We start from the raw sequence: 14,158 nt of genomic DNA on the forward strand, positions 1-14,158 counted from the left end.
ATGTATTTTCTTTCTTGCACCTTGCTGCTGGTATCCATGTGGCCCCGAGTGAGAGGTCCTGGGTTCGATTCCCGGTATAGTTATCGAAGCTTTTTAATAAGAACTGAGGATGGCTACGGAGGGGGTTTTAGTGTGCAGGAATCCCACATAACGCTATCTCTACCCAAAAGGATCGGGTAGCTCAGGAAAATTTCTCTCCCGTCAAGAGTTTACTTATAGGTCTAAAAAATTAAGGTACAATTGATCGATAAATAAATAAAATAAATAAAATCTTTTTATTCAAAGCACATGCTGGCCAAATGAGGCAAGAGACTGCAAACACCTTTGCGAACAACCTAGAGAACTCTCTTTTATTTATTTATTTATGGACTAGAGCTTGGCTGCAGTCAGACCTAGTGGCAAGTGATGATGCAGCCTAAGATGGAGCACGCTTACCCAGAAGATGCATATTCACTCTTGACTTGAAGGTACGTCCATATTATGTATAATTGAAGGGGAAAACTGATGCTGGAAGGGCGTTCCAAATCATAGCGGCTATCATCATAGATGGCGCTCTCCGTCATTAACTTGCAGTGTTGTGTTTGTGTGTTATTAAAACGGTTTGAGATTTCTTTTACGATGGTTACGGAAACCTTCGTGTGCGTGTCCGATTCCCACTTGACCGGCTTTTGTGTGATTAAAATGAATCTACCATAATGAAACTTGTACCTAACATTTTATTTACAACAATATATTACTTATCAACAATAATTTAATACAGTCAGTTAGTGTCCTTCGTCGATCCACATGGTGCGAGTGTCAGGCTCGTAGTCGGCGTCTATCTCTCGCGTCTTGATAATCTGTTTGTACACGAACGCGGACTTCCTCGGCGTGCGTGTCCTCTGCTCACTGGAGAAGTCTACTTCGTACAGACCGAAACGTTCCCTGGAAAGAACAATAAAATTATTATTATTAATGGGAATATGCTTCCAAAATTCGTCAGTGCTTAAAGACCAAAGTCTTTGAACAGTGTTGCCAGTAATGACATGGATCCAAGACATGGTCGCTTACATTAGAAAGAAAGGTCTCAACGACTGCTCTACGAAACCGTTGTCTCATTCTAAAGTTAGATGCGCAATATTTCCTCCCGGGTACTGTACTCCTTTTGTTGGATATCCGTTACAAACGGGGTCGTGTGTTTTACTGGGTTTTGATTCGTCATTCTGTCGCTAGCGACGTAAGATTTTCGGTGGATTGACCAATAGGGAACCACCGGACGAATGCGCGAGACTGGCTCAGTATTTCCTGCTATAAACTTAAAGCAACTGGCTTGATCGAACACTTACGTATATCCCTGCATCCATTCGAAATTGTCCATCAAGCTCCAAGCCATATATCCCCGAAGGTCCACACCATCATGCAAAGTGTCCAATACGCTATTCAGAGCTGCTCTGTGGTACTTGATTCTGGAGTCGTCTTCGTAACCTTCTGCCAAGGCTTGTGACCAGCCGTTCTCTGTTATGTAGAATGTTGGACCATTGTATTTTTTGTGCAGGTGCGTCAATGTGTTGTAAAGACTGTCTGGTGCTAGCTTAAAGTTGAGTAAACATATAAAGTAAAAGCAGAGAACTCTCGGGCATGCAAGTTTCCTTACGATGTTATCCTTCACCGTTAAAGCAAATATTTAATTGCTTAGACACACACAGCTCAGAAAAGTTAGAGGTGCGTGCCCGGAATCGAATCTTCAACTTCCCGAATAGGAGGCGCACGTTTTAACCACTGAGCTATCACCGCTCAGAACTGGCCATTTAGCTATCTCATGAATGTAACCTCGATACTTACTCTCAACCAAGTAGATTCCGCTTGAAGCCACTCCGGTGGCACATAAATGCCAATATCCACATCAGCGTCTAAAGAAGGTATGGGATAGTCCTGTGGGATAGCTGATACTAGTAAAGCAGTATAATGGTTTACTCCAAAGAAATCCGCTGTTCCTTGTACTACGTCCTTTTCTTCGTCGCTCAGTTCTGGCAAGAGGGATGTGGGGTAGCCCTGCTCAGCGCTCTTCTTTGCAACTATCTCAGAGAACTCCTTGGGGAAGCCTCCTTGTTCAGAGAAAATTGGCTCAGCGAACAAACCCCACTGAAACAAATTGGTACAATTTTCTCGATTTGAAGAGATTTTTTTTAGCTACATTATATTATGCACAGTTGGAGTCACGAATGAAGAGCTCTTAGCATGAACTAACGCAATTAATCGATCTATTCGATGATACGAAAATGAGGCACGATGGTATCTCTACCCTGCTGCGCAATTGGTTTGTCAGTCAACTTTTCGGATCCCGCACAATATGAACGATCACTAACTATCTATGCGCAAACACATCCCCTTATTATGACCCAAAGATCTTTTTACCTGAAACCAACTGAGGTATACCAATGTTTTCGCTCTAAAAATTCAACTAAAAACTTACTTCAGCTTGTCTTGCAATTTCAGCAGCATACTGGTCTTCTTCTGAGTCAGTCAAAGGTCCCATCCAGTTAACACTAATTGCGATACCACACATGCCACCCTGACTTGGCTTGAAGAGGTTATTATAAGCATGATAAGCCTTGGCATGACCGAGGACTAGATTCTTCGCGCAGTAGTAAGTTCCAACATCAGTGGTGTTCAGATTTCGAGCTTTGCTAACGTCTCCAAACCCCCGGAAACAGATTTCTATCGGCTCGTTGAACGTCATCCAGTGCTTAACTCGGTCACCGAATTTCTCATAAGCGACCTTTGCATAGCTTTCGAACCAAAGAGGAAAGTCTGGGTTCAAAAATCCACCGAAATCCTGCAGTTTCTGGGGCAAGTCCCAATGATACAGCGTTACCATTGGCGTAATGTTGTATCTTATCATTTCATCGATGTAATTGTTGTAGAATGCAACGCCCGCCTCGCTGATTTTGTTGGTAAGGCCGTTTGGAAGAATTCTTGACCAGGACATTGAGAATCGGTAAGCATCTAGAGTCTAGACCAAGCTCTCTCATCATTTCGACATCGCGTTTGTAGTTTGTGTATGTATCTGCTGCAACATCCCCATTGCTTCCGTCTTTGATGACTTCAGGGTGTGTGTGGGTCATACGATCCCAGATACTTTCGCCCTTATCTGTAACATTATCAAGATTTAAAAAATATATTTCATGTAGGTAGAAACAGAAATAGACATGAAAAAATTTTTGTTCAAATAATTTTTACAAATGTTTTCGAATAGTCCAAGTGAAAATTAGCAGTCATTCAGGATGCTCTTCCTACTGAGACGAACCAGCAAAAGACTCGGCTTTTATTCTTTTAAAAAACAAGTACCCAGTCTAGCTTTTGGTTCTTACGGTAAGCCAATGATCTACCAATGGTTCGGAAAGCAGATTCTACTACATCTTAGTATCAACAAGAAACTAAGCTGTCCTATCACCAGGAAATCAAAACTCATTAGATATCTTATTGGTTATTACCATCAGCATTCCATCCTCCTTCTATCTGGTAGGAAGCGGTTGCCGTGCCGAACATGAAGTCGTCAGGAAACTTCGAGTGCCGCGGCGTAGCATTACTAATCGCTGCAAAAAAACTATAGAAACCAACAAATTTTAATATTCTTTATTGTACACCGTTATAAAAAGGAAGAAACAAAATAGAAGTACAATAAGCGGCCGTATTGCTTTGAAGCGATCTCTACCAGAATGGCGGGATAACCATTCCATATGGCTTGGCTTTAAATAATACAGACCAGAGACGGGTAGCAGCGTCACTGGTGCGAAATAGCCTACAGCCCTGCGCTGACCAACACGCCTGCCCAGCGTGGTCAGTATGGGCACTACTTCTAATGAGCAGCGCCAATTTGGCGCGCTCTTGGAAAGGCCTATGTCCAGCAGTGGACGCAAACAGGCTGATGGATTGGATTGGATCTCTACCAGTCAACCAGGTTGAGGACGATTCAATGACTAGTGAGAAATATTATTGCTATTCTTTTTTTAGAATGTTACAATAATACTTAAAGCTTGCGTCAATAATACTAGTAAAACTGCCGTGCTGGACAGCCAGGCTGATATTATGCGTGAAATGTGAGCCAGCCCTTCTGTCACCAGATAAAGCTATTAACCGCGGTGAATTTATAATTTGGGAAGTCCGAAATGAACAGTTAAGTAGGTAGATATCACAGAGCACTTCTGACTTTTACCATTGAATTGAAACTTGTAGGTTTATTCAAGGTTTTATTGCAAAATCTAAGGATTTATCGCAGTTCGGACTTTTACAGGATAATCAATTAATCATTAGGTCGCGATTACAGTTGCAAGCTTACGTAATTAGTTGACAGCAAATTTACTAAGGTAAATGACTCTTATTATTAATTTGTTAAGTGAAAATATTATTTATTAAGTGTTTAAATTAGTAAATTTATCGTAAGTTAGTCATGTAAGCTACTTACGTGAGTTAAACTTACAGGTGTAATTGCGGCCTATAATAATTGTAATCAGATTTTGTTCAAAACACATACCCTATGAGTATAATCAGCTTCATGGTGTACCGACGACCGCTCTTGACAATAAGGTGACGAGCACATGCCTTGAATAGAAATTATATATGCTCTTAGGGGCTATCGGTATCAGCGGGCCACTTATAGTTAATCGTACTGAGAGAAATCTGATAAAGTTTATGCGATAGGTATATGTCAATACCAAACCCCCTACTACCTAACCTAACCCCCCCCCCCCCCTCCCTCTCCCCGGTACCTAGCCACAGCCCACAAGTGCCGCCAGGGTTACTACAGACGCCTTCAGTTTTTCTTCGACCAGTAATTTAATAAAAAATAAACATGTATTTTCTTTCCTGACAGGGGATGCGCACCCTCCGGTCAGAAAAAACCCTTGCACCCTTCTGCTAGTACCCATGCGGCCCAGAGTGAAAGGCCCTGGATTCGATTCCCGGTATAGTTCTCGAAGCTTTTTAATAAGAACTGAGGATGGCTACGGAGGGGGTTTTAGTGTGTAGGAATCCCACATAACTCTATCTCTCCCCAAAAGGATCGGGTAGTTTAGGAAAATTTCTCTCCCGTCAAGAGTATACTTATAGGTCTAAAAAATTAAGGTACAATTGATTGATAAATAAAAAAAATCTTTTTATTCAAAGCACATGCTGGCCAAATGAGGCAAGTGACTGCAAACACCTTTGCGAATATCCTAGAGAACTTTCTTTTATTTATTTATTTATGGACCAGCGCTTGGCTGTAGTCAGATCCTGGTGGCAAGTGATGATGCAGCCTAAGATATAGCACGCTTGCCTAGAAGATGCTTATTCACTCTCGACTTGAAGGTACCCAATTACCCATATTATGTATAATTGAAGGGGAAAACTGATGCTGGAAGGGCGTTCCAAATCATAGCGGTTATCATCATAGATGGCGCTCTCCGTCATTAACTTGCAGTGTTGTACAGCTCTTGGAGCGATAATTTTTTATTAAAACGGTTTGAGATTTCTTTTACGATGGTTACGGAAACCTTCGTGTGCGGATCCGATTCCCACTTGACCGGCTTTTGTGTGATTAAAATGAATCTACCATAATGAAACTTGTACCTAACATTTTATTTACAACAATATATTACTTATCAACAATAATTTAATACAGTCAGTTAGTCAGTCAGTTAGTTTCCTTCGTCGATCCACATGGTGCGAGTGTCAGGCTCGTAGTCGGCGTCTATCTCTCGCGTCTTGATGATCTGTTTGTACACGAACGCGGACTTCCTCGGCGTGCGTGTCCTCTGCTCACTGGAGAAGTCTACTTCGTACAGACCGAAACGCTCCCTGGAAAGAACAATAAATTTAGTATTATTAATGGGAATATTCTTCCAGAATTCGTCAGTGCTTAAAGACCAAAGTCTTTGAACAGTGTTGCCAGTAATGGCATATTGATCCGAGACATGGTCGCTAACATGAGCATCATAAGAAAGCTCAGGTTCACTCAGCGGACAATGGAGAGAGCGATGCTTGGAGTTTCTCTACATGATCAAATCAGACATGACGAGAACCGTAGGAGAACCAGAGTAACCGACATAGCTTAATGGTTTGCGAAGCTGAAGTGGCAATGGGAGAAGAAAGAAGAGAGTACAGGTACCGGTAAATTAAGAAAGCGATATCTGCTTTCTAGAGCGTCGTCTCTGTCACTGATACCTATGTGACATTTTGTCGGTCTCAGCGACAAAGACAATGTCTGTCTCTACGAAACCGCTGTCTCTGTCTAAAGTTTGATGCACAATATTTCCTGCCGGGTACTGTACTCCTTTTGTTGGATATCCGTTTCAAGCGGGGTCGTGTGTTTTACTGGGTTTTGATACGTCACTCTGTCGTTAGCGACGTAAGATTTTCGGTGGATTGAACAATGAGGAACCACCGGACGAATGCGCGAGAGTGGCTCAGTATTTCCTGCTATAAACTTAAAGCAACTGGCTTGATCGAACACTTACGTATATCCCTCCATCCATTCGAAATTGTCCATCAAACTCCAAGCCATATATCCCCGAAGGTCCACACCAGCATGCAAGGTGTCCAACACGCTATTCAGAGCTGCCCTGTAGTACTTGATTCTGGAGTCGTCTTCGTAACCTTCTTCCAAGGCTTGTGACCAGCCGTTCTCTGTTATGTAGAAGATTGGACCGTTGTACTTTTGGTGCAGGTGCGTGAGTGCGTTGTAAATGCTATCCGGTGCTAGCTGAAAGTTGAGTAAGTATAATAATATGTATAAAGTGAAAGCAGTTTGAGAGAAGTAGAAAAAATGAAGGCATAGTCATATATATCTCGTCTCTTGGCTATTAAAAACAAAGTCGCAATCCTCGTTTGGTCTGTGTAATCTTTAACTAATGTTAGAAATATGTAAAGATCGTGATTTTGTTCGTTCGTATGGGATAATCTCTGCAGAATCAATTTCAAAAGTTAATTAATTACATTGGACTTTTAGGATGGGCATTTATTGAAATTTTGGAGATGAATTTTAGAAAAGAAATTGAAAAAATTTGTACATAAAAATTCTACAAAAAAAATTGGCAAAAGAAGGTGGGAGGCTAGGTGATGTGACAACATCCTTGCAGTGGTTGGTATCGATTGGATGTAATTGGTGTGTTGTAGTTCAAAAAACCGATAGATGTTGGGGTTCCAAGGTGCTGAAATGGTGACCTTGCACTAGGTGGACAGACAACATCAGGCGAGTCGCAGGGAGCCACTGGATTCAGGTGGCGTAAGACTGTGGCGTGTGGAAGTCCCTACAAGAGACCTATGTCTAGCAGTGGATGTCTATCGGTTGATGATGGATGTAAAAGACTAAGGATATTAGAAAAGAAAAGTTTGGAACTTTGTTAAGTGGTCATTAATATCTCAGAGACACTACAGAATTCCACCAAACTTTCCAATATTTCCCTTAGGTACTACTTGCCATCAGCTAGGTCATGAATGTAACCTTTTTATTCCATGATACTTACTGTCAACCAAGGAGATTCCGCTTTAGGCCATTCCGGTGGCACATAACTGCCAACATCCACATCAGCATACAAAGAAGGTATGGGATAGTCCATTTTATACTCAGTAGCTGATACTAGAAAAGCAGTATAATGGTTCACTCCAAAGAAATCCGCTGTTCCTCGTACTAGGTTCTTCTCTTCGTCAGTCAGTTCTGGCAAGCGGGATGTGGGATAGCCCTGCTCAGCACTCTTCTTTGCCACTATCTCAGAGAGCTCCTTGGGGAAGCCTCCTTGTTCAGAGAAAATTGGCTCAGCGTACAAACCCCACTGGAAAAAAATTGATACAATTTTCTCGATTTGAAAAGATTTTTTTAACTACATTATATTATGCACAGTTGGAGTCATGAATGAAGAGCTCTTATCATGAAATAGTGCGATTAATCGATCTATTTGATGATACGAAAATGAGGCACGATGGTGTCTCTAACCTGCTGCGTGATTAGTTCGTCAGTCAACTTTTCGAATCCCTCATACGATCGAGCATTGCAAGTGGATGTGTTTGCGCATGATCTATCATGCGCAAACACATCCCCTAACTATCACCCAAAGATCTGTTTACCTGAAACCAACCGAGGTATACCAATGTTTTGCTCTAAAAAAATCAACTAAAAACTTACTTCAGCTTGTCTTCGAATTTCAGCAGCATACTGGTCTTCTTCTGAGTCAGTCAAAGGTCCCATCCAGTTGACACTAATTGCGATACCACACATGCCACCCTGGCTTGGCTTAAAGAGGTTATTATAAGCATGATAAGCCTTGGCATGACCGAGGACTAGATTCTTCGCGCAGTAGTAAGTTCCAACATCAGTGGCATTCAAAATTGGAGCTTTGCTAACGTCTCCATAACCCTGGAAACAGATTTCTCTCGGCTCGTTGAACGTCATCCAGTGCTTAACTCGGTCGCCGAATTTCTCAAAAACGACCCTCGCATAGTTTTCGAACCAAAGAGGAAAGTCTGGGTTCAAAAATCCACCGAAATCTTGCAGTTTTTGGGGCAAGTCCCAATGGTACAGCGTTACCATTGGCGTAATATTGTATTTTATCATTTCATCGATGTAATTGTTGTAAAATGCAACGCCTGCCTCACTGATTTTGTTGGCCAGGCCGTTTGGAAGAATTCTGGACCAGGACAGTGAGAATCGGTAAGCATCCAGACCAAGCTCTCTCATCATTTCGACATCGCGTTTGTAGTTGGTGTATGTATCTGCTGCAATGTCCCCATTGCTTCCGTCTTTGATGACTTCTGGGCGTGTGTGGGTCATACGATCCCAGATACTTTCGCCCTTATCTGTAACATTATCAAGATTTTAAAAAAATCATGTTGAAACAAAAATGGACATGAAAAGATTTATATCAAACAATATTTTACAAATTCTTTCGAATGGTCAAGTGAATTTTACCAGTGATGCGGAATGTTTGTTCTACTGGGAAGAACCAGCAAAAGATTCGGATTTTATACTTTTTGAATACAAGTACCTAGCCTAGTTTTTGGTTATTATGGAAAGCCAAGACTACCACTGGTTGGGAAAACAGATTCTACTAAGGTGAATCAACAAGAAACTAAACTGTTCAATCACCAGGAAATTACTTTTCATTAAGAATCTTATTACCATCCGCATTCCATCCTCCTTCTATCTGGTATGAAGCGGTTGCCGTGCCGAACAAGAAGTCGTCAGGAAACTTCGAGTGCCGCGGCGTAGCATTGCAGATTGCTGCAACCAAACTATAAAAAACCAACATTTTTTTTATATTCTTTTCTGTCAAAAAATTAACAGAAAATAGAAGTACAAGTAGCGGCCTTATCGTTTTGAAGCTTTTTCCACCAGTACCCGTAGTACAAGATTTTTACGTCTCACCATACCAAACCAAATTCGAGAGTCGAAATACTTCCGCGCTACAGTAAACTGGATCTTAACTGCCTTGTTTTAAAGCTCAAGTTTGTCTACACTTCCACAGCCAGCGCTCCAAGCGGAAGCATTGCGAAATTAAAATCAGTGGCATTGAATACTTATTTGACTTCAATTCAAGGCTGTTTAGGTCCATTTTACTGTAACGCGGAAGTATTTCGACTCTCGAATTTGGTTTGGTTTGGTGAGACGTAAAATCTTGTACTACGGGTACAGGTTGAGGACGATTCCAACGACTAGGCAATGAGAAAAAATATTGTAATTCTTTTTTTTTTAAACTGTTACAATAAAACTTAAAGCTAGCCTTATCTGTACAAGTCTTGCCCGCGTGGAATGGCGTCAAGAATACAAGCAGAATTGCTGTGCTGGACAACTAGGCTGACACTATGCGTGAAAAATGAGCTAGCCGTTCTGTCACCAGATTAAGCTATTAACCACGGTGAGATTTTTTGAGCACCAAGGCTTCTGGCCTCAATGTCTTTACGGCAAACGGAACAAAAATGTGAATAACTCTCGATAAGACATATTTACTTGCGCCACTTACTAATAACGTTGTTATTTCAAGAACACAGATTGATAATCAAGACAATTGTTAACTAACAGTTAAGTAAGTAGATATCACAGAGCACTTCCGACTTTTAACATTAAGATTTGTAAATTTTAGGTTTTATGGCAAAATCCTAGGATTTATCATAGTTCGGGCTTTTACAGGATAGTCAATTAATTCTACAGATTAGGCCGCCAAACACCTGTAAGCTTACGTAATTAATTGACAGCAAATTTACTAAGGTAAATTACACTTGTTATATTATTTAAATATTAAGTATTTATTAAGTGTTTACCTTAGTAAAGTTGTCGTAAGTTAATCATGTTAGCTACTTACGTGAGTAAAACTTACAGGTATAATTGCGGTCTATGATAATATAATCAGATTTTGTTCAAAATACATACCCTATGAGTATAATCAGCTTCATAGTGTACTGGCGACCGCTCTTGACAATGAGGTGATGAGAATAGGCCTTGAATAGAATTTATATACGCTCTTAGGGGCTATCAGTATCAGCGGGCCACTTATAGGTAATCTTGCTGAGAGAAATCTGATAAAGTTTATGCGATATAAGTAATTGACAATACTCAACTTTTTCTTCGAACAAAATACAAGAGTTTTTGACGACTTCCCAGGTAGCGTTGCCAGGCGTCCGGATAAAGCCGGACACAGTCGGGCTTTTTGGTTGCATGTGCGGCCAAATTAGTCGGTGTCCGGCCTGTCCGGCTTTTGTTAGGCTTAAATTTGTAAGCTTTTTACATTTTACAATAATAGTAAGTAAAGTAAAAAACCGGCCAAGTGCGAGTAAGGCTCGCGTAATGAGGGTTCCGTACTACAGTCATTTTGCACGATAATTCAAAAACTATGATGCATAAAAATAAAAATAAATCTGTTTTAGAATGTACAGGTGAAGACCTTTCACATGATACCCCACTTGATATAGTCACTCACTTCGAAAGTTGAAAATACTAATTATTAGTTCATGACCACAATTTTTTTTTTGTGTGATCTAACCCTAAATCCACAGTTTTCAGATTTTTCCCCAAATGTCAGCTATAAGATCTACCTACTTGCCAAATTTCATGATTCTAGGTCAACGGGAAGTACCCTGTAGGTTTCTTGACAGACAGACAGACAACAAAGTGATCCTATAAGGGTTCCGTTTTTCCTTTTGAGGTACGGAACCCTAAAAATGATGATTAAGAAAGTACAACTGGTTCATTAATTTGAGTTTCGTTTAATTTTGTATTCCATTGCAAATTGCAATAGTATTAATCGAAAAAGAAGACTGATTCATTTAATTTTGTTGTTTTTTTTATTAGAATTTAAGAAGATTTAAAGGTAAATGATATAGGTATGAAGTTAATACCTACTAAGACTTAAAAAATTTAGGTTCTCCGGCCTTTTTACCTAAATGTCCGGCTAAACTGGCTGGTCTGTCCGGCTGTTCGGTTAAAGGACCTGGCAACCCTATTCCCAGGTGCTGTGGTCTTATAAGTGAGAGGTTCTGGGTCCGATTCCCAGTATAGTTCCCGGAGCTTCTTAATTAGCGTTGAGGATGGCCTCCGAGGGGTTTTAGTGGTTAGGTCTATAGACCTCCCTGTTAGTGGGAGGTCCCGGGTTCGATTCCCGGCAGGGGTTTGGAGTTTTATAATTTCTAAGTTTCCGGTCTTGTGCTATAAGACCTACCTATCTCCGTCGTGTCTATAAAGAAAACCCTATAGGGTTTTTTGATAATCACGATGACGGACTGACGGACGGACGGATAGACAGACAGACAGATTTCGTGATTCTAGGTCAACGGGAAGTACCCTATAAGTACTTATAGGATACCTACTTAGGGGGTGAATTTTCAAAAATCCTTTCTTAGCGGATGCCTATGTCATAATAGCTATCTGCATGCCAAACAGCCGAATCCGTTCAGTAGTTTGAGCTGTGCGTTGAAAGATCAGTCACTCAGTCAGTCACCTTTTCCTTTTATTACATTTAGATTCACGCATCGAAACAGCTGGATGGACCATTTAATACGATTTTTCTGCAGATAAGAAGTTATACGTATTACGAATTGACGTTTTGAGAGGATAATGAGTCTGATTCCGTTGTACACAATCTCTAAACTAAACTAAAATGGCACGTCTAAATCTATTGCTATCCCTTTCATAATGTTGCTTGCGGAAAAGGATAGCACTAAATTTAGACCTGTTAATTTAGTTTAGTTTAGAGATTGTGTACAAGAGAATCGGCCCCATTATATAACTGATCCGATGTTTTCGAACTCATCAAGATTATATGGGTTTCCTTTTATCTGCTTTTATCTGTTCCTAAGCGTATCAAGAATAACAATTCATTTTTAGGGTTCAGTATCTCAAAAGGAAAAACGGAATCCTTATAGAATCACTTCGTAGTCCGTCTGTCTGTCGGTCTGTGTCTGCCAAGAGTGCAAGACTCTTTCTCTCAGAAACGCATGGGAGGTGTTTCATCACTACCCCTATTATAAATGCGAAAGTGTGTTTGTTTGTTGGTTTGTTGGCTTGTTGGTTCGTTTGTCCTTCAATCAAGTCGCAACGGAGCAACGGATCGACGTGATTTTTTGCATGGGTATAGTTTAAGACCTGGAGAGTGCCATAGGCTACTTTCTATCCCGGAAAATCAAAGAGCTCCCACGGGATTTTTAAAACCTAACCACTAAAAAACTGCCATACCTCATGGGCGGACAGCGTTTGGAAAAATAAAAATTAAGTCTAAAACCAGTCTATTATATATTCCGTCTACTCTATTGGAAAAACTGAGTAGCTAGGTACCATAGGTATAGCAAAATATTTTTTCGTTGTATAAAAGTAGGTACCTACTTGAAAGATTTATTTTTTCAGATCTTAGCAGTGGAAGTTTTCATTTGGTATCTAACTTACCAGGTTAGCCCGCTATCATCTAAGACTGCATCATCACTTACCATCTGGTGAGATTGCAGTCAAGGGCTAACTTGTATCTGAATAAAAAAAAAAAAAAAACCTAAATCCACGCGTACGAAGTGGCGATCGCGGGTGACGTGCGGGTGTGCGGGAAGTCCTCACCTCATACCCTGATCACACAAGTAGTGATTGCCCTGTCGTAAATAGAGTGGATATGTTGAAATAATTTTGTAAATCCTCCTTGGATTAAAATTTAAACAGGCTTTTGATTCGCGCCCATTCGCGCCTTTTGAGCTTCTCCCAACATTGTCTATGAATTTTATGATGTTGCTATCTTAAATTTTTCCCCCTAAATGTCGACAGATAACGATGATAGAATCATCATTTTACATCAATAATATGTACTCACATAATCTTAAAAATTAACCCTTCCGTTCTTTGATACAATATAAATATTTGGCATGATTTAATTATAATGTGAGATAGGTTCATAAAAGGTTAGCTAAATTATGCATAATATTTGTACCTAGGTATAATAAAATTATAATAGTTAAATGGATTCATTTTGAATCTCCAAATTATTAAACCAGTAGGTAAGTAGTAATTTTGGTAAGAGAACACCGATTCTTCACATAAGTTAGCACACGACTGAAATTTTGAAAAGCCCTTGTATATGCTGTAGCACGTCACTGCCGTAAGTCATAACACCATATCAGCCAACCCGTTGAAATTATGAATGTGCAATGCAGAACATGTAGCGATTTTGCTAAGTATATCGATATCACAGCGGGGATGTGCCTACGGCATATGTTGTAGAGACAATACAGCTTCTTGACAACTAACTACTGGTCAATAGGAATTTTGTCAAAAATAAATCGTTTCTTAGTGATGGTTAGATAGAGAGTGTGCTAAAATACGTAACATCCATGTCCTTCGTTAAATTTCAAGTAACAATTTCGAGAAACTACCGTTTTTACTAAAAGAGTACGACAATTATTAATGTTTATGACGTCCTAGTTATTTCACTATCTCATACAAGTTACCATACTAAGTGCTAGTTTTGATGCTTGATAAAGTTAGCTAACTTGCTAATTTGATTGATAAATTATTGTCAACATCCCTATTAGGACAATCATATGTTTTTAATCAACGTTGTTAGGGTAATCTTTTTTTGTATCTGGTAACTCCAGTTATTGACATCTGTCTTAGAGGTCTTACTCTTTACTCTATATACTGTATAGAATGTAGTTAGTTTTGGTTAGTTTATGTGAG

General features: G+C 40.1%; 1 pseudogene; it reads right to left on the reverse strand.

The window, feature by feature from the left end:
* Positions 1-696: 696 nt before the first annotated feature.
* Positions 697-10,443, reverse strand: LOC117993547 (lactase/phlorizin hydrolase-like; annotated as a pseudogene).
* Positions 10,444-14,158: the final 3,715 nt, after the last annotated feature.

Source organism: Maniola hyperantus, chromosome 24 (genome assembly GCF_902806685.2).
Source record: "Maniola hyperantus chromosome 24, iAphHyp1.2, whole genome shotgun sequence".
Classification (NCBI taxonomy): Eukaryota; Metazoa; Arthropoda; class Insecta; order Lepidoptera; family Nymphalidae; genus Maniola; species Maniola hyperantus.